Source organism: Salvelinus fontinalis, chromosome 21, assembly GCF_029448725.1.
Source record: "Salvelinus fontinalis isolate EN_2023a chromosome 21, ASM2944872v1, whole genome shotgun sequence".
Classification (NCBI taxonomy): Eukaryota; Metazoa; Chordata; class Actinopteri; order Salmoniformes; family Salmonidae; genus Salvelinus; species Salvelinus fontinalis.
Window position 1 is genome coordinate 14,528,769 of NC_074685.1, and position 21,124 is coordinate 14,549,892.

The following is a 21,124-nucleotide window of genomic DNA, read 5'->3' on the forward strand; positions in this document are numbered from 1 at the left end:
TCTTGCTGCCCTCGCGTAACAGGTAACAGGCTCCTCGTGGAGTGCAATGTAAGGCAGGTGGTTAGAGCGTTGGACTAGTAACCGGAAGGTTGCAAAATCGAATCCCCGAGCTGATAAGGTAAAAATCTGTAGTTCTGCCCCTGAACAAGGCAGTTAACCCACCGTTCCTAGGCCGTCATTGAAAATAAGAATGTGTTCTTAACTGACTTGCCTAGTTAAATAAAGGTGTAAAAAATAAAATAAAAGGTGTCCAAAAATACAGATTTCCGATTGTTATGAAAACTTGAAATCGGCCCTAATTAATCGGCCATTCCGATTAATCGGTCGACCTCTAGTCTCTATGCTAAGTCTGTCAGAGAACACAGTAGTCTCTTTCTGACTCCCAGGCATCATAGATCCATCTTAAGTCTGTCTGAAAACAGACATCATGAAGTTATTATGAATCACCCCATTCCCACATTCACAGCACTCTTTAAATCAGCAGGCCAAATGTCTTCACCAGTGTGTGTGTGTGTGTGTGTGTGTGTGTGTGTGTGTGTGTGTGTGTGTGTGTGTGTGTGTGTGTGTGTGTGTGTGTGTGTGTGTGTGTGTGTGTGTGTGTGTGTGTGTGTGTGTGTCTTTGCGTACCTCTGCTGTTGTATTTTGCTCTGTTCTCCTGTCTTGGCTGCATGCAATCAGGAAACTCAGCTCATTCTCTGTTGGAACAATTAAGTCAACACAGCAGAACACTGATCAGAAGCCCCCAGTCATTGAGTTCATAATTATCTTCTCTTGTACTGGCCAATAGAGTAGTGTGCTGCTGGAAGTTGCTGTGTCTTTGTTACAGATGTGTTTCTGGTCAGGTATTTTACATCAGGCAGTACAGATGTAGGATCTTAATTTGATCACTCTTTTGTTGGTGAGAATTTTCCCACAAAACAGGAAATTCAAACTTGTAGTGTATTCAAGGTTTATAAAGGCTTTTAAAGTTAGTAAATTCTGCTTTAAAATGTCAGACTTGATTTGCCGTAACCAAAAATGTCTCAACTGGTATCTTTATCAGTCAGGAGAGGCCTTGATGTTAGGGAGTCAATCCACTACATAATTGCTCTTCTCATACACAGAGAGAACACTTCTTTCTATTCTAAGAAATGATGATATCCAACATCTTAAGAAAATATAATGATACGAAACATATTAAGAAAATATAATGACATACATGAAAATACAATGATATAAAACATGTTAAGATATAAGGCAGTGTTATAGGACAGTGAATTTTTTTAAACATACTTAACATGCTCGAGTCAATTAGTCAGTTTCCAACAAACCCCTACAAAAAATGTCCATTAATGATAATCCACATAATAATTCACATTTCCTGTTGTTGCAGGATTATTTTCCTGCTGTAGCAAGCTGGTTCCAAATGAACATCCTACATCTGTAGCTGGCCGAGCAGACAGACAGAGAGACAGGTCCTCATGGTTAGGTTGATGCTGTCCAGCCTTCTGTGCTGCTCCACAGCCTCTACTCTACTCAGCTATTAAAGTAATCACTGCAAGTTGACGTCATCTGTCTCTGTGAGTTCGTTGGTGGTCTGCGGGCAACACACACACACACACACACACACACACACACACACACACACACACACACACACACACACACACACACACACACACACACACACACACACACACACACACACACACGGTACATGCCAGCCAGCCACACACAGAAGTACAGTGCACGAATGCACGCATATATACAACTTACACACATACAATGTACACACACCTCAATAAAGACAGTGAGGAAATTAGAGAGTGTTTGTTTAATCATTGAGTTGTGTGTATTGCCTAAGGTTGGTTTTGCACACCTTGTATTTTACGGCTGGTGTTCTGTCTTAATGGCCAAAGTTCCAAAGCAGTGAAGTGAAGGCGTGAGTGTCATCAGGAGAACTGGGTTTATTTTGCAGAGGCAACTAAGTGCTCTTGGATGTGATGATGACATTTTAAAGGGACAGAGTTCGATCTCCCTCTCACAACCGGTTTGTTCCTCTGTTTTTGCTGCTCGGTTGAGACTGTAACTTAGTGACAGTATAGGCGGCAGGTAGACTAGCGGTTAGAGAGGTGAGCAGGTAGACTAGCGGTTAGAAAGGTGAGCCAGCAACTGGAGTGTTGCCAGTTCGAATCCTGGGTCCTACTGGAAAAATCTGTTGGCAAAGGTTGCTGGTATCAAATTCCAGATGTCATTGCCTGCTGTTGTGTCCCTGAACAAGGCACTTAACCCCCCACAACAGCTCCCTGGGTTCCCAGTGTGGCAGCCCCCTGCACCTCTCCCAAACATGTATGTGTGTCTTTCGGAGGGGTTTGGTTAAAAGCGGAAATCAAATTTCGGTTGGACCCTGTGTGCAATTGACCAGTAATATTAAGTATATGTTTTCCTGTAGAGCAGTCCTAATATAAAGCACACATCCTGAGGTAGGAGCAAAGAGTGACATAGCCTCAGTCCCACTTTCTCTCTCTCTCTTGCTGAGGCAGATGGATAGTTCTGATACGAAAACGGAAACTGCAGCAGCACCACAAACCCAAAGGTTTTTCCTTTTCCTCTGATTGTCTCTTTGAAGAGCTCCTGGAAAGGCTTTCAAAGTCTCTGGTCTCTGGTCTTCATGCTGGTCTCCAAACAAAATGTGTGTTAAATGTAGAAAAGCTGGTCTGCAGAGTGGAAACAAAATGCAACAGAACTGACCAGGGATTGCTTGGTTATTATTCTGCAGAAATATAATTGGTTGTGTTTGTCGTCTCTGCATTTCTCTTATATACAGTGTATACCTGTCTGTGCTTGTGTGTGGAAGTGTGGCTTAACATGCTAACTTAATGTGACTGTCCCATCAATGTCTGCAGGTGTTTCTCATAGAGTGGAGTCAGAATAATCAAATCAAACTTTATTTAAAGAGCATTTCACAAATATCGCAAATAGCAACACATTTTTCACAACCCCTAAAGGTTTCATGTGTTAAAACTTCCTATGGCTGGGTGGCAGTATTGAGTAGCTTGGATGAAAAGGTGCCCAGAGTAAACTGCCTGCTACTCAGGCTCGGAGGCTAAGATATGCATATCATTACTAGATGTGGATACAATCTGAAGTTTCTAAAACTGTTTGAATGATGTCTGTGAGTATAACAGAACTTATATGGCAGGCAAAAACCTGAGAAAAAATCCAACCAGGAAGTGGGAAATCTGAGGTTTGTAGGTTTGCCTATCCAATATAGAGTGGGATATTGGTCATTTTGCACATCCTAAGGCTTCCACTAGATGTCAACAGTCTTTAGAACCTTGTTTGATGCTTCTACTGTGACGAATGAGGGAAGGAGAGCTCTTTGAGTCAGGTCTCTGGCACGAGCTGAACATGCTCGCTTACGTGAGAGCGACCTGCTTTCCATCGCATTTCTGAAGACACTGCCTGATGTAAGAGGAATTCTCCAGTTGAAAGATTATTGAAGATTTATGTTAAAACATCCTAAAGATTGATTCTATACATCGTTTGACATGTTTCTACGATCTGTAATGGAATTGTTTGACTTTTCGTCTGACCTGCGCGTCATGAATGTGGATTACTGGACTGAACGCGTGAAAAAAAAGGTATTTGGACATAAATTATGAACTATATCGAACAAAACAAACATTTATTGTGGAACTGGGATTCCTGGGAGTGCATTCTGATGAAGATCATCAAAGGTAAGTGAATATTTATAATGCTATTTCTGACGTCTGTTGACTCCAAAAAATGGCGGACAGCTTTGTCTTATTTGGGCTCTGAGCGCTGTACTCAGATTATAGCATGGTGTGCTTTTTCCGTAAAGTTTTTTTGAAATCTGACACAGCGGTTGCATTAAGGAGAAGTTTATCTAAAGTTCCATGTTTAATACTTGTATCTTTTATCAATGTTTTTTTATGAGTATTTCTGTAAATTGATGTGGCTCTGCAAAATCACCGGATGTTTTGGAGGCAAAACATTACTGAACATAACGCGCCAATGTAAACTAAGATTTTTTTATATAAATATGAACTTTATCGAACAAAACATACATGTATTGTGTAACATGAAGTCCTATGAGTGTCATCTGATGAAGATCATCAAAGGTTAGTGATTAATTCTATCTATTTCTGATTTTTGTGACTCCTCTCTTTGGCTGGAAAAATGTCTGTGTTTTTCTGTGACTTGGCTCTGACCTAACATAATCGTTTGTGGTGCTTTCGCCGAAAAGCCTTTTTGAAATCGGACACTGTGGTGGGATTAACAATAAGTGTATCTTTAAAATGGTGTAAAATACTTGTATGTCTGAGGAATTTTAATTATGAGATTTCTGTTTTCAATTTGGCGCCCTGCACTTTCACTGGCTGTTGTCATATCCAGCCGTAAGAAGTTAAAGGGATACTTCGGGATTTTAGCAATGAGGCCATTCATCTACTTCCCCAGAGTTAGATGAACTCGTGGATACCATTTGTGACTCGTTTCAGGAAACTAGGCGTATGTCGCGCGTGCGTCACTACTTCACAGGAGAGGCATTTGAACGTAAATATCATTTTTAGACAGAAATGCCTTCTGGAACATGTAAACTTTCATGTGCCCAAATAACAAACTTGTATGCCATCTGTAAATACAAATAAAATTACGAGCCTTGTTGGTTTAGCCACGGAAAAAACAAGAACCTTCCCACTAGCCATGATAATGGATGGGCTGAGGTAATGGATGGGCTGGATATGCCGAGAGATGAGGTCGGATTGGGCTGCCAAGTAGCACACTTCTGTCTGTAACATGAGCTGGTCAGTATATGTAGATAATCCTTTCTAGTAGAACTGCAAAAGTGTTGCTCTCCACTTTCTGGAGAACCGAAGGCAACTAGGGCAACCGTGACAGAGAGGGAGAATCGTTCATCCATGTATACAGGTAAGAGAGTCTAGCTAGCTACATTTTCAGATATTATACATTTCAAATTTTGTCAGAAAGTCATTTTCATTGCAAGTTAACCTGTCTAGGATGAGAGTGCCGCTAGCGGCACTCCCCCCCCACCCCCACTGAAAAACCAGTGCCGCGAAATTCAAAAAAAATATTTTTTAAAAATATTTAACCTGTCTAGGATGAGAGTGCCGCTAGCGGCACTCCCCCCCCACCCCCACTGAAAAACCAGTGCCGCGAAATTCAAAAAAAATATTTTTTTTAAATATTTAACTTTCACACATTAAAGTCCAATACAGCTAATGAAAGACACAGATCTTGTGAATCCAGCCAACATGTCCGATTTTTAAAATGTTTTACAGGGAAGACACAATATGTAAAGATGTACATCTATTACCTAAAAACACATTAGCATAATCCACCATCTTTTATTTGTCCACCAACACCAGTAGCTATCACCAATTCGGCTAAACTAAGATATTTATAGCCCCTAACCAAGAAAAAAACTCATCAGATGACAGTCTGATAACATATTTATGGTATGGGATAGGTTTTGTTAGAAAAAAGTGCATATTTCAGGTAGATGGCATAGGTTACAATTGCACCCACCGTCACAAATGGAATAGAAAAACTACTTAGAGCAACGTGTTTACCTACTTACTAATCATCAAACATTTCGTAAAAATACACAGCATACACGAATCGAAAGACACAGATCCTGTGAATACAGACAATATTTCAGATTTTCTAAGTGTCTTACAGCGAAAACACAATAAATCGTTATATTAGCATAGCACATAGCACATAGCAGCCCAGCATTGATTCTAGCCAAAGTGAGCGATAAAAGTCAACATCGGCAAAATATATTAATTTTTTCACTAACCTTCTCAGAATTCTTCAGATGACACTCCTGTAACATGATATTACACAATCCATATAGAGTTTGATCGAAAATGTTTATATTTAGCCACCAAAATCATGGTTAGACAATGTGAAATGTAGCTCAGCTGGTCAGAAAATGTCCTTGCGCCACTTAGACAGTGATCTACTCTTATACATAAATACTCATAAACGTGACTAAAAAATATAGGGTGGACAGGGATTGATAGACAATTTAATTCTTAATACAATCGCGGAATTACATTTTTTAAATTATCCTTACTTTTCAATACAGTTTGCGCCAAGCGAAGCTACGTCAAAAAACATGGCGTCCTAAGCCACTAACATTTTTCGACAGAAACACGATTTATCATAATAAAAATGTCCTACTTTGAGCTGTTCTTCCATCAGTATCTTGGGCAAAGGATCCTTTCTTGGGTCCAATCGTCTTTTGGTGGAAAGCTGTCCTCTTGCCATGTGGAAATGCCAACTGCGTTCGGGATGAACTGGAAGCGTTCCCAGCAATTCACAGCGTTTCAGAAATAAATGTCCCAAAATCGCACTAAACGGATATAAATTGCTATAAAACGCTTTAAATTAACTACCTTATGATGTTTTTACCTCCCATAACGAGTAGAAACATGACCAGAGTAATATTACTCCCTCCACTAATGCTTGGAACAAGTGCGGGTCGATGTCCTCCACGCGCATTACGCAGCAAGAAAAGACTTGCTAGCTACAGGTTTTTTTAATTTATAGTGCCTGTGAACGCGCAATCGACCCCATTCAAATCGTCATCACGTAAAGGCATCCAGGGGAAGACGTAAGCAGTGTCCGTATAGTCATAGCAATAACAGTGCCCTTTTAACTGACTCCAGAACAGTGGCCAAAATTTCTGAAATCTGACTCCATGTCAGGGAAATTGCTGTAGAATGGGCTCTGTTCCACTTAGAGACAAAATTCCAACTCCTATAGAAACTATAGACTGTTTTCTATCCAATAATAATAATAATATGCATATTGTACGATCAAGAACTTTGTGGGAAGCCGTTTCAAAAATTACACGATTAGCATAAATAGTCACAACAGCGCCCCCATCCTCAACAGGTTAAAGCGTACTGTTAGCTAGCTAGCTAATGTTAGCTGGCTGGCTCACTAGATAACATTACGTGTATGATCTGTGTTGTAATATTATTCATATCTAAGAGCCGTTTGCATTGCTAGTTATAGCCTAATGTTAGCTAGCTAGCTAACATTGAACCTGGCTGGTTTGCTCCCTGCAGATTCATGCAGGGTAGTAACGTTATGAGTTGGGATTATGGTTCATTGTTTAGCTAGCTAGCTACATGTCTAAACAAAAGACTCCACTATGCAAGTAACCATTTCACTGTACCGTTTACACCTTCTGTATCCTGTGCATGTGACAAATAAACTTAGATTTTATTTGATAGAGTATGTGTTTACCAGAGACGGTAATGTGAAGAACAACATGACCTGCACCAAAGTCAAATCAGGATATAACGTTAGGCCAACGAGACAGTGTCCAAGTTCTAAAATTCTCTGGTAGAATGCCCTGCTTTTATTTCATCACACTCAGAACCGTAAGCTATTTTCTGTAAGTGGCTCGCCATTCACTTGTAAATAAGGATCTTGTTGTTTATTTTCCTGTAATAATGAATAAAAATGTGGCTAGCCAGATAACTTAACATTAGCTAGCTAGCTAACAAGCTACAAATGAACCAAAACATTGCTGAGAAAGTTGCTTTTAGTTACCCGGTTTGCTAGATTGACATACAGTACATTCATTTTCAAACGGGTCGATTTATTGGTGCTAAAATACACCAGTTACGCTATTTTGGACCACCAGGCTCCTGATGTCATACAGACTGTAGTTTTTGTGTTTATTCTTTTTCATAAAGAGTTTGATTTCGGACGACCATAGAATGGTCATGATGTCACTGCGACAACTGTCGATAGACGTTGTATAAACCAGCCTTTAGTCTTGAAATCTTTGGTGGTTTAGTACATGGCCTCACATGTGAATCCTTAAAGAGATGGGCGGGGCTAAGGTTTAAGAGGGTGTGAACGATACTGAATGGGTGTAGACAAAGAAGAGCTCTCCAGTAGGTGTACCAAAACATTCAAGGTCCATTTTCTCAAAAGTTGGGTTACAAAATAGAATTACTTTCCCATTGTTCCTCAACTGTAGTGTATGATATACAATTTTCTAGCTTTGAGTCTCGACTTTTATCTAATGTAAAACATTTATCAAATTTTGATAAATCGAGCCGGTCCGTCACATTTTTATGTCTCTGTGTCCAATATGAAAGAAGTTAGAGGTAGTTTCGCGAGCCAATGCTAACTAGCGTAAGCGCAATTTCTGCTAGGAGATACCCATAGACTTCCAGTCATTGCGATAAGTAGATAAACATTCTTTACAGTTTATGTACAGTACCAGTCGAAAGTTTGGACACACCTACTCATTACAGAGTTTTTCTTTATTTTTACTATTTTTACATTGTAGAATAATAGTGAAGACATCAAAACTATGAAATAAAACACATGAAATCATGTAGTACCAAAAAAACCAAATCAAAACATATTTTATATTTGAGATTCTTCAAAGTAGCCACCCTTTGCCTTGATGACAGCTTTGCACACTCTTGAAATTCTCTCAACCAGCTTCATGAGGTAGTCACCTGGAATGCATTTCAATTAACAATTGTGCCTTGTAAAAAGTTAATTTGTGGAATATCTTTCCTTCTTGATGCGTTTGAGCCAATCAGTTGTGTTGTGACAAGGTAGGGGTGGTATACAGAAGATAGCCCAATTGGTAAAAGACCAAGTCCATATTATGGAAAGAACAGCTCGAATAAGCAAAGCGAAATGACAGTCCATCATTACTTTAAGACTTGAAGTTCAATCAATCTGGAACATTTCAAGAACTTCAAGTGCAGTCTGAAAAATCACCCAGTGCTATGATGAAACTGGCTCTCATGAGGACAGCCAAAGGAAAGGAAGACCTAGAATTACCTCTGCTGCAGAGAACATGTTCATTAGAGTTACCAGCCTCAGAAATTGCAGCCCAAATAAATGCTTCACAGAGTTCAAGTAACAGACACATCTCAACATCAACTGTTCAGAGGACACTGCATGCATCAGGCCTCCATGGTCATATTGCTGAAAAGAAACCACTAATAAAGGAAACCAATAAGAAGAAGAGACTTGCTTTGACCAAGAAACAGCAGCAATGGACATGAGATGAGTCCGAATTTGAGATTTTTGGTTCCAAACTCCGTGTCTTTGTGAGAAGCAGAGTAGGTGAATGGAGGATCTCCGCATGTGTGGTTCCCAACGTGAAGCATGGAGGAGGACGTGTGATGGTGTGGGGGTGCTTTGCTGGTGACACTGTCTGTGATTTATTTAGAATTCAAGGCACACAGCATTCTGCAGTGATATCCCATCTGGTTTGCGCTAAGTGGGACTATTGTTTGTTTTTCAACAGGACAATGACCCAACACACCTCCAGGCTGTGTAAGGGCAATTTGAACAAGAAAGAGAGTAATGGAGTGCTGCATCAGATGACCTGGCCTCCACAATCACCCGACCTCAACCCAATTGAGATGTTTTGGGATGAGTTGGACCGCAGAGTGAAGGAAAAGCAGCCAACAAGTGCTCAGTATATGTGGGAACTCCTTCAAGACTGTTGGGAAATCATTCCAGGTGAAGCTGGTTGAGAGAATGCCAGCTTCACCTGGAATGAAGCATTTCAAATATATAATATACTTACTACTTAATTCCATATGTGTTATTTCATAGTTTTGATGTCTTCACTATTATTCTACAATGTAGAAAATAGTAAAAATAAAGAACAACCCCTTGAACTTTCGACTGGTACTGTATATCTTCAGTGATATGAATGTAAGCATTCATATGTAAGCATTCATCTGATGCACAGGGAAGAGAGTGAGCAGGGGAGAGAGAGAGAGAGAGACCAAGACCAGTGTGCAACAGATGGAGAGATATGATACAGGAAGCATCTTCTGAGGAAGCTTTGTCATTCTGGTATTTGGCTCTCCATCTTTCCCCTTCTCCAATCTACATCTTGATCCCTTACTTTGTCTCCCTACCTCCTGCTTTCACGGGCACCGCATCGATTATATGCAACACAGGACACGCAAAAAAAATATATATATATATCCAAAAATACAGATTTCCGATTGTTATGAAAACTTGAAACTGGCCCTAATTAATCGGCCATTCCGATTAATCGGCTGACCTCTAGTCTCTTCTCTATCTCTCTTACCCCTTGGTCTATCAAACACACACACACACACACACACACACACACACACACACACACACACACACACACACACACACACACACACACACACACACACACACACACACACACACACAGAGAGAGAGAGCCCAGTGAGGGTAGTCTGTGGTGTGTGTGAATTAGTGCTGACCTTGGCTTCCATCATCCAGCCATTTAGTCACAGCTCGAGAAACGTTTAGGGCCAGAGAGTTCCCCAGTCGCCCCCCCTCCCTTCACTTCCCCAAACCCCTTCCCCCGAACCCCCTAACTGCTGTAAAAAAGACCCCACAGTGGACATATATAGGAAATCTCAAATGACACCTTATTTCCAATTCTATATTATAGTGCACTACATTTTAACAGTTCACTATACTATAGGGTGTCATTTGAGAAACAGTCACACACTTCTATGGACCACTATCAGGAGAGAAACACAGTGTAAGATATGAGTCCGCTTGTAGTGACTGGGTAACTGGCGTTGTAATAGTGGAGAAAAACCCCTAGACCAGGGTTGTTTAATGTAACTTGTGTGTTCAGCTCTGTCATTGGAAAATATTGACTGAATGAATCTAGAATATACACTGTTAGGGAACAACTGAGGTCTAATAATGTCTGAAATGACACAGGCACACTAGAGCTGACCCAATTTAGTCGACTGGTCGATTATTTGGTTGATAGGCTGTTGGTCGACCGAGATTTCTTTCGTTGAGCAGTGCAAAATATTAAATTTTTTAAATAAAAATCATGGTATACAAGACAACTGTCTGATTCGCACCTGTCTGAGTGGATGGAACCATTGTTGAGGCCGTGGGGATGGCACAGTCCATCAGTCGAAGACAGTTGTCTTGTACACCATGATTTTTATAGAAAATAAAAATGTTTTGCTATTGCTCTACTAAAGAAATCTCGGTCGACCAATAGCCTATCGACCAAACAATCAGTGCTGCTAAAATAGATATTCCATAAAAAATCTGCCGTTTCCGTCTACAATAGTCATTTACAACATTAACAATGTCTACACTGTATTTCTGATCAATTTTATGTTATTTTCATGGACAAAAAATGTGCTTTTCTTTCAAAAACAAGGACATTTCTAAGTGACCCCAAACTTTTCAATGGTTGTGTATATCTCCAGAAATAAGACAGATCCTGCTTCTGTTCTCTGTTTGAGTGTTTGTTTAATAGCCTACTGATTCCGTTAGCACCAAGCCTCATGCAACAATTTCACAAATTCCTCTGTTTTTAATCTTTTCTCTGTTGTAATAAAGGCAGTACACTTTTTTTCGTTTGACCAGCCTCTCTGGTATTAGTTATCATTTATTTAGTGTTGCTTACACTGTTCCAAATGTTCAGAAAAATTCTAATACTAATAATAACCCTCCTTTTTCCTTGATCTCCTTCTTATTGTTATTATTATTATTATCATCATGAATATAATAATAGGTAATGTCATTATCCTTAGTAGGCTTAGTATAGCAGCCTTGTATAACCACCATCGAGCTGTAGGTGTAACGTTCGTCGTCGGAATGAGACCAAAGCGCAGCGTGGAAAGTGTTCATAATTTAATGTTCACAAAAACACTCAAACAAAATGACAAAAGGAGAAAACGAAAGCGCACAGTTCTGTCAGGGAAACAACCTAAACAGAAAACAACACCCCAAAAAACCCAAACGGAAAATGACAACTTACATATGATCCCTAATCAGAGACAACGATAGACAGCTGCCTCTGATTGGGAACCACACACCAAACATAGAGAATAAATAAGGATCTCTAAGGTCAGGGCGTGACAGTAGGCCTAAGAGCGCATCCTGTTTAGTCTTAATACCGTACAGTAGCGGTGCGTGGGTAAAATCATTGGGGAGCGAAGCCCCCCCACCCAAAGAATCCATACAACAACCTATGTGTTGTGATAATTGAGTTGTTTGCTCTATAATTTGTTAATTCATATGCCTTGCAACCATGATATATAGGCCTAAGGGCCAAGACGATAAGAATAAGAAATACCAATTCAACCTCACCTTTGTTTTTGTCATGCCTGCTCCCGCTCTCCCTTCCTGGCGCTCCAGGGCGCCAGGCAGCCCTGCATTACGCACACCTGCTTCCCTTGTCACACGCATCAGTGATTCATTGCACTCACCTGGACTCAATCACCTGTATTATTTTCTTCCCTATATCTGTCTGTTCCCCAGCTCTGTTCCCCGCTTCTGCATTAATTGTCGTATGTCGTTGTGTTACCCGTGTGCTGACGCTGTTCCTGTCTTGTTCCATGTCTGTTCCTTATTAAATGTTGACTCCCCATACCTGCTTCTCTACTCCAGCGTTGGTGCTCACAGAATGCTGGCTTTTCGGTTGGTGGTGACGTCAGGTCCGGGGGCCGCCGCCGATGGAACAGGGGGTGCCTTAGTTGGCTTCCACACCTTAACTGGCTCGAGAAATTCCTTGCCCCGGTTGGCTCGGCAGGCGCCCATCCCACATCAGGCCTCTGTCAGGGTTTTACTGCTCAGCCGGCTCGCCAGGCGTCTACGCCTCAGCCGGCTCATCAGGCTCCCACATCCCAGTGGGATCATCAGGCTGTCACGCCTCAACCAGATCGTCAGGCTCCCACGCCTCAGCCGGTTCGCCAGGTTCCTATGCCTCTGCTGGTTCGTTGGGCTTCTACACCCCAGCCAGCTTGTCCAGCGCACATGCCTCGGCCGGCCCGTCAGGCTAGTCCAGGTGAGACACCGGTTGGCGCCCCTAGAGGGGGGGTACTGTCACGCCCGCTCCCTCTCTCTTTCCCTGGTGCTCGAGAGCGCCAGGCTGCCCTGCATTACGCACTCCTGCCACCATCATTACGCACACCTGCTTCCCTCGTCACGCGCATCAGCAATTCATTGCACTCACCTGGACTCAATCACCTGTGTTATTTCCTTCCCTATATCTGTCTGTTCCCCAGCTCTGTTCCCGCTTCTGCATTAATTGCGTATGTCGTTGTGTTACCCGTGTGCTGACGCTGTTCCTGTCTTGTTCCATGTCTGTTCCTTATTAAATGTTGACTCCCCGTATCTGCTTCTCTACTCCAGCGTCGGTCCTTACAGTTTTATCACAAAAATGGATAGCAACCTCCGACCGTTGAAGTCCACAAAGCATATTGCACGTAACAGCGAGTTACATGACCTACAGCATGTTCAAGCAAGTTAATGTTTCCGACATGTTTGGACCACTAAACAACTATTGATTTAGAACAACGGTGAGTTAACCTCAAGTCACAAAGAAAACGTGAGCTGCGTCCACTATTTCAGCACCATGTCAACTTCAACATCATTAAATCATCTCTGCTTTAGTCTAATACAGCGACAACTAAAAGATACCACAAACAATTTAGTCCAATCAACATAATGTAAATATGATGTGGCTGTCCATGATTCTGATTTATGTGTGTGTGTGTGTGCGTGCGTGTGTGCGCGTGTTCGTGCAAGTAGAAAAACATGTTGACTCACCCTACTTGTAGAGAAACACCAATGTGTCACGTTCCTGACCTATTTATGTTAGTTGTTATGTGTGTTAGTTGGTCAGGACGTGAGGTTGGGTGGGCATTCTATGTTTTCTGTTTCTGTGTTGGTTTTGGGTTGCCTGGTATGGCTCTTAATTAGAGGCAGGTGTTTGGCGTTCCTCTAATTAAGAGTCATATTTAGGTAGGCGTTGTCACAGTGTTCGTTGTGGGTGATTGTTTTCCGTGTCTGTATGTTATTTCGTACCACACGGGACTGTTTCGGTTTATGTAGTCTGTTTCCATTTCGTGCGTTCTTCGTGTCAATGTAAGTTCTCATGTTTAGGTCAGTCTACGTCGTTTGTTATTTTGTATCATTTCAAGTGTAGTTCGTGTTCGTTTTTCGTCTTGTTAATAAATATGTATTCAAACTTCGCTGCGCCTTGGTTCCCTCAATACTCCTCCTTTTCCGAAGCCGGAGAGGAGGAGGATCGCCGTTACACAATGTCATCCTCCTCTCTTCCATATTTGACGAAACGGTCTATCCCTCTGTCATACAGTACACCCTTTTATTTTTTGTTGTCCTAGGCTACCTGGCTAAAATGCTTGCTCGCTAGCCTAACTTCATGGGCAATGATAGCTAGTTAACATTAGCCTTCTACATCTAGCTACATACTGAACTTCCATCCTCTCAGGCCAGGGGCACAACATATTAATTAATGGTTCAATCAGCATCGATGTTGTAATCATTGGCCAGCACAGATAATTTAGTTAACCTGTCTAGGATCAGCGTGGCGCTAGCGGCACACCCCCCCCCCCCCCACTGAAAAACCAGTGCCGCGAAATTCAAAAAAAATATTTTTTTAAAATATTTAACTTTCACACATTAAAGTCCAATACAGCTAATGAAAGACACAGATCTTATGAATCCAGTCAACATTTCCGATTTTTAAAATGTTTTACAGGGAAGACACAATATGTAAAGATGTACATCTATTACCTAAAAACACATTAGCATATTCCACCATCTTTTATTTGTCCACCAACACCAGTAGCCATCACCAATTCGGCTAAACTAAGATATTTATAGCCCCTAACCAACAAAAAAACTCATTAGATGACAGTCTGATAACATATTTATGGTATGGGATAGGTTTTGTTAGAAAAAAGTGCATATTTCAGGTATATGGCATAGTTTACAATTGCACCCACCATCACAAATGGACTAGAATAATTACAATGAGCAACGTGTTTACCTAACTACTAATCATCAAACATTTCGTAAAAATACACAGCATACACGAATCGAAAGACACAGATCCTGTGAATACAGACAATATTTCAGATTTTCTAAGTGTCTTACAGCGAAAACACAATAAATCGTTATATTAGCTTAGCACATAGCAATTAGCAGCCCAGCATTGATTCTAGCCAAAGTGAGCGATAAAAGTCAACATCGCCAAAAGATATTAATTTTTTCACTAACCTTCTCAGAATTCTTCCGATGACACTCCTGTAACATCACATTACAACATGCATATACAGTTTGATCGAAAATGTTTATATTTAGCCACCAAAATCATGGTTAGACAATGTGAAATGTAACTCAGCTGGTCAGAATTTGTCCTTGCGCCACTTAGACAGTGATCTACTCTTATACATAAATACTCATAAACGTGACTAAAAAATATAGGGTGGACAGGGATTGATAGACAATTTAATTCTTAATACAATTGCGTTATTACATTTTTTAATTTATCCTTACTTTTCAATACAGTTTGCGCCAAGCGAAGCTACGTCAAAAAACATGGCGTCCTAAGCCACTAAAATGTTTCGACAGAAACACGATTTATCATAATAAAAATGTCCTACCTTGAGCTGTTCTTCCATCAGTATCTTGGGCAAAGGATCCTTTCTTGGGAGAAATCGTCTTTTGGTGGAAAGCTGTCCTCTTGCCATGTGGAAATGTCAACTACGTTCGGGATGAACTGAAAAGCGTTCCCAACTTTTCACATCGTTGCAAAAATAAATGTCCCAAAATCGCACTAAACGGATATAAATTGCTATAAAACGCTTTAAATTAACTACTTTGTGATGTTTGTAACTCCTATAACGAGTGAAAAGATGACCGGAGAAATATAACAGGCTAAACTAATGCTTGGAACAGGAGAGGGTCGGTGTCTTCCACGCGCGTTACGCAGCAAGAAAAGACTTGCTAGCTAAAGGTTTTTTTCATTTGTAGTGCCTGTGAACGAGCAATCGAGCCCGTTGGAATCGTCATCACGTAAAGGCATCCAGGGGAAGACGTAAGAAGTGTCCGTATAGTCATAGCAACGACAGTGCCCGTTTAAATGACTTCAGAAAAGTGGCCAACGTTTCTCAAATCTGACTCCATGTCAGGGAAATTGCTGTAGAATGGGCTCTGTTCCACTTAGAGACAAAATTTCAACTCCTATAGAAACTATAGACTGTTTTCTATCCAATAATAATAATAATATGCATATTGTACGATCAAGGATTTTGTGGGAAGCCGTTTAAAAAATTAGCCACATTAGCATAAATAGTCTAAACAGCGCCCCCATCCCCAACAGGTTAAACCACAAGTCCATCTCCATCGATGGCTAATTTAGGAAAGGGCCAATTTTAGCTAGCTAGCCACTGGAAGACAACAAAACAACGAGATGCAACAATTCAAGTCATTTCTATCAATGACGTATGCTCTCAATGCAATTTGTCAAGGGAAGCCAAATCCAATCTGGCTTCCCTTGACACTTTATTTTGGTGCGCCAGGACCATTCACAGTTTAGCTCAACGCTGATTGGCAAATGTTTCATACTTTTTTGTGAAGGGAGGCCAAAATGCTCGCTGGCTTCCCTTGCGTTCAATGCTACGGGCGGCAACAATGTCATTCTTCTTTGTACTAGACAGCATCAGATAGATGGTCTACACGTAGAGAGACAGAGGGGCGCTGTTTCGCTCATTCGGGTGCTTTCTCAGGTGAGATACATTCAGCCTCTTGCGAATTGAAGGAAAATGATAAAACACAGAGAGACAAAAACATTTCTATTTATTTTTTTAAATCCTTACCAAAAAAATTGGGGGAAGCCTGGCTTCCCTTGGTATCCATGAATACACGCCACTGATGCCGTAAACTCCCTCATTCTTATATTTCAATACTTATATAGGCTACTGTATCAATCAATAATTTATTTGTTCATGTCATCACACAGCATAGGAGTCATTCATGATGTGAAATGCAATCATTTTAGTTTTAAAATAAAATAAAGCGAACATTGAATAATTAGGGTAAACAATAAATAGGCCTAAAACGTTCCATTTCGGAAATTGCATTCACTTATGAATGTGACTGTTAATCTTTGCTGTAATAAAGGCTTTACAAAAAAAAGAAATACGCTTATCATTTATTTAGTGTTGTTTACATTGTTCAAAATGGTCGGAACAATTATATTGTAATCTAACAGCACCTGTTTGGCCCACATACAGTGCATTCGGGAAAATATTCAGACCCCTTGACTTTTTATTACGTTACAGAATTATTCTCAAATTGATTAAATACCAAAAATTCCTCATCAATCTACACACAATACCCTATAATGACAAAGCAGTACAGGTTTTTAGATTTTTTGGGATATGTATTAAAACTAAAAAACTTAAATACATTATTTACATAAGTATTCAGACCCTTTGCTATAAGACTCGAAATTGAGTTCAGGTGCATCCTGTTTCCATTTGTTCATCCTTTAGATCACAGGTGTCAAACTCATTCCACGGGGGGCCGAGTGTCTGCGGGTTTTCGCTCCCCGACCATTTCGACTCTCCCCTATAGGTTCAGGTTTTTGCGGCCGGAGTCCGCACCTTTGGGGGTTCCTTTTTTATGTCTCTATTTTGGTTTGGTCAGGGCGTGAGTTGGGGTGGGCATTCTATGTTTTGTTCTATGTTGTCCTTTTCTATGTGTTTGGCCGGGTGTGGTTCTCAATCAGAGGCAGCTGTCTATCCTTGTCTCTGATTGAGAACCATACTTAGGTAGCCTGTTCCCACCTGTGTTTGTGGGTAGTTGTTTTCTGTTTTGTGTGTCTTCTTCACCTTACAGAACTGTTTTGTTTTTTCATTCTTGCTCTTTGTTATTTTGTTCAGTGTTCAGGTTATTTATTCTATTCAAATATGAACACTTACCACGCTGCACCTTGGTCCTCTCCTTCCTGGTCGGTGATCTGTTTGTTAACTTGGCTTTCGATGATTTTTGAAAGGCAGGGCAGGATGGATATAGGTCTATAACAGTTTGGGTCTAGAGTGTCTCCCCCTTTGAAGAGGGGGATGACCGCGGAACTTTCCAATCTTTGGGGATCTCAGACGATACAAAAGAGAGGTTGAATAGGCTAGTAATAGGGGTAGCAACAATTTTGGCGGATCATTTTAGAAAAAGAGGGTCCAGATTGTCTAGCCCAGCTGATTTGTAGGGATGCAGATTTTGCCGCTCTTTCAGAACATCAGCTGTCTGGATTTGGGTGAAGGAGAAGCGGAAGGGGGGGGGGGGGGGGCTTGGGCAAGTTGATGCAGGGGGTGCTGAGCTCTTGACCGGGGTAGGGGTAGCCAGGTGGAAATCATGGCCAGCCATAGAAAAATGCTTATTGAAATTAGCGATTATTGTAGATTTATCGGTGGTGATAGTGTTTCCTAGTCTCAGTGAAGTGGGCAGCTGGGAGGAAGTGCTCTTATTCTCCATGGAATTTAGTGTCCCAAAACCTTTTGGAATTAGTGCTACAGGATGCAAATTTCTGTTTGAAAAAGCTAACCTTAGCTTTCCTAACTGACTGAGTATATTGGTTCCTGACTTCCCTGAAAAGTTGCATATCGCTGGGGTTATACGTTCGATGCTAATGCAGAACGCCACAGGATGTTTTTGTGCTGGTCAAGGGCAGTTAAGTCTGAGGTGAACCTAGGGCTATATCTGTTCTTAGTTCTACATTTTTTGAATGGGGCATGCTTATTTAAGATGGTGAGGGAAGCACTTTTAAAGAGCAACCAGTCATCCTCTACTGACGGGATGAGGTCAATATCCTTCCAGGATACCCGGACCAGGTCGATTAGAAAGGCCTGCTCGCTGAAGTGTTTAGGGAGCGTTTGACAGTGATGAGGGGTGGTCTTTAGACCGCTGACCCATTACGCACGCAGGCAATGAGGCAGTGATCGCTGAGATTCTGGTTGAAGACAACAGAGGTGTATTTGGAGGGTAGGTTGTTCAGGATGAAATATAAGAGGGTGCCCATGGTTACGGATTTGGGGTTGTAGATTGTAGGATGGCCGGGGTGTTAAGCATGTCCCAGTTTAGGTCACCTAACAGTACAAACTCTGGAGATAGATGGGGCAATCAATTCACCTATGGTGTCCAAGGCACAGCTGGGGGCTGAATGGGGTCTATAACAAGCGGCAACGTTGAGAGACTTGTTTCTGGAAAGGTGCATTTTTAAAAGTAGAAGCTTGAATTATTTGGGAACAGACCTGGATAGTATTACAGAACTCTGCAGGCTATCTCTGCAGTAGATTGCAACTCTGCCTCCTTTGGCAGTTCTATCTTGTCGGAAAATGTTATAGTTAGGGATGGAAATTGCAGGATTTTTGGTGGCCTTCCTAAGCCAGGATTCAAACACGGCTAGGACATCCGGGTTGGCGGAGTGTGCTAAAGCAGTGAATAAAACAAATGTAGGGAGACTTCTAATGTTAACATGCATGAAACCAAGGCTTTTACGGTTACAGAAGTCAACAAATAAGAGCGCCTGGGGAAGGGAGTGGTGCAGGGGGCTGCAGGGCCTGGGTTAACCTTTACATCACCAAAGTAACGGCTAAAGGCTAAGGCTAAGAACTGCTTGTCTAGTGCGTTTGGAACAGAGGAGCAGATTTCTGGGCACGGAAGAATAGATTCAAGGCATAATATACAAACAAGGGTATGGTAGGATGTGAGTACAGTGGAGGTAAACCTAGGCATTGAGTGACGATGAGAGAGATTTTGACTCGAGAGGCACCAATTAAGCCAGGTGAGGTCACCGCATGTGTTGGGGGTGGAACAAAAGGGCTATTTAAGGCATATTGGGCAGGGCTGGAGACTCTACAGTCACTAACCAAAACAGCAATAGACAAGGCATATTGACATTAGGGAGAAGCATGTGTAGCCAAGTGATCTTAGGGTCCAGTGAGTAGCAATAGATGAGTCAGGGAGACAATTCAGTAGTGCTACTGCGCTAGGCGAGCTGGAGACATGGCGATTCAGACAGCTAGCGGGCCGGGGATAGCAGACTGGCCTCCGGGGACGTCGCAACGGAAGAGCCTGTTGAAACCACCTCAGACGGTTATGTCGGCAGACCAGTCGTGATGGATCGGCAGGGCTCCGTGTCGGCAGTAAAGGGTCCAGGCCAATTGGCAAACAATGTATTGTAGCCCAAGAATTGGCTGATGGACCTCTTCGGTTAGCCGGGAGATGGGCCTAGCTCGAGGCTAGCTCCAGGCTAACTGGTGCTTGCTTCGGGACTGAGACGTTAGCCAGGAGTAGCCACTCGGATAGCATCTAGCTAGATCCAGTGTAAAGGTTCAGAGCTTGCGGTAGGTATCCGGAGATGTGGTAGAGAAAAAGCAGTCCGATATGCTCTGGGTTGATATCGTGCTGCGCAGACTGGCAGGAATTGCCTGGGCTGAGGCTGGCTGATGTCCGAGTTAACGATGATGACCTCTAGCAGTGGCTAGTTAGCTGGCTAGCTTCTGATGAGGGATCCGGTTCTAAAGTATAAAAAATAGCAGATCCGTACCATATTGGGTGAGGCGGGTTGCAGGAGAGTATGCTCAGTCCGTAGATGGAAATTGAGATTAAAGATATGTACTAAATATATTCGAAGAAAACAAAAAAAATGCTATATATACACGGGAATGGACGGAACAAAACAAAAACAGACGTCCGACTGCTACGCCATCTTGGATACATGATGTGTAGTGCAGATGTAGATTTTATTAGACAGTACATGCTGTTGAACAGTTTCCCTATCTCTCCAGGTGACATGGCTCCCTCTTAACCTCTCTAGGGTATGTGGGACGGTAGCGTCTCACCTCGTCAACAGCCAGTGAAACTGCAGGGCGCCAAATTCAAAACAACAGAAATCCCATAATTAAAATTCCTCAAACATACATGTATTTTACACCATTTTAAAGATACACTTGTTGTAAATCCAGCCACAGTGTCCGATTTCAATAAGGCTTTACGACGAAAGAAAACCAAACGATTACGTTAGGTGAGTGCCTATTCACAGAAAAACACAGCCATTTTTCCAGCCAAAGAGAGGAGTCACAAAAAGCAGGAATATAGATAAAATGAATCACTAACCTTTGATGATCTTCACCAGATGACACTCATAGGACTTCATGTTACACAATACATGCATGTTTTGTTCGGTAAAGTTCATATTCATATCCAAAAATCTGAGTTTACATTGGCGAGTTATGTT

The 21,124-nt window shown here is 41.6% G+C and overlaps 1 protein-coding gene across 5 annotated transcripts in view; it reads left to right on the plus strand.

Moving 5' to 3' along the window:
- The window catches only part of LOC129818246 (LHFPL tetraspan subfamily member 2a protein-like), a 76,855-nt gene that overhangs the window by 19,845 nt on the left and 35,886 nt on the right, over positions 1 to 21,124 (plus strand). The window contains exon 2 of one of the 5 annotated variants that reach the window (XM_055873998.1): positions 1,373 to 1,559. The exons of 3 other annotated variants lie outside the window; for them this stretch is intronic. The gene's annotated coding sequence lies outside the window, so the exon portion shown is untranslated. Of the gene's footprint in view, positions 1 to 1,372; positions 1,560 to 12,465; positions 12,863 to 21,124 lie in introns of all 5 variants that reach the window. One more of the 5 variants, XM_055873996.1, reaches the window with a different exon arrangement.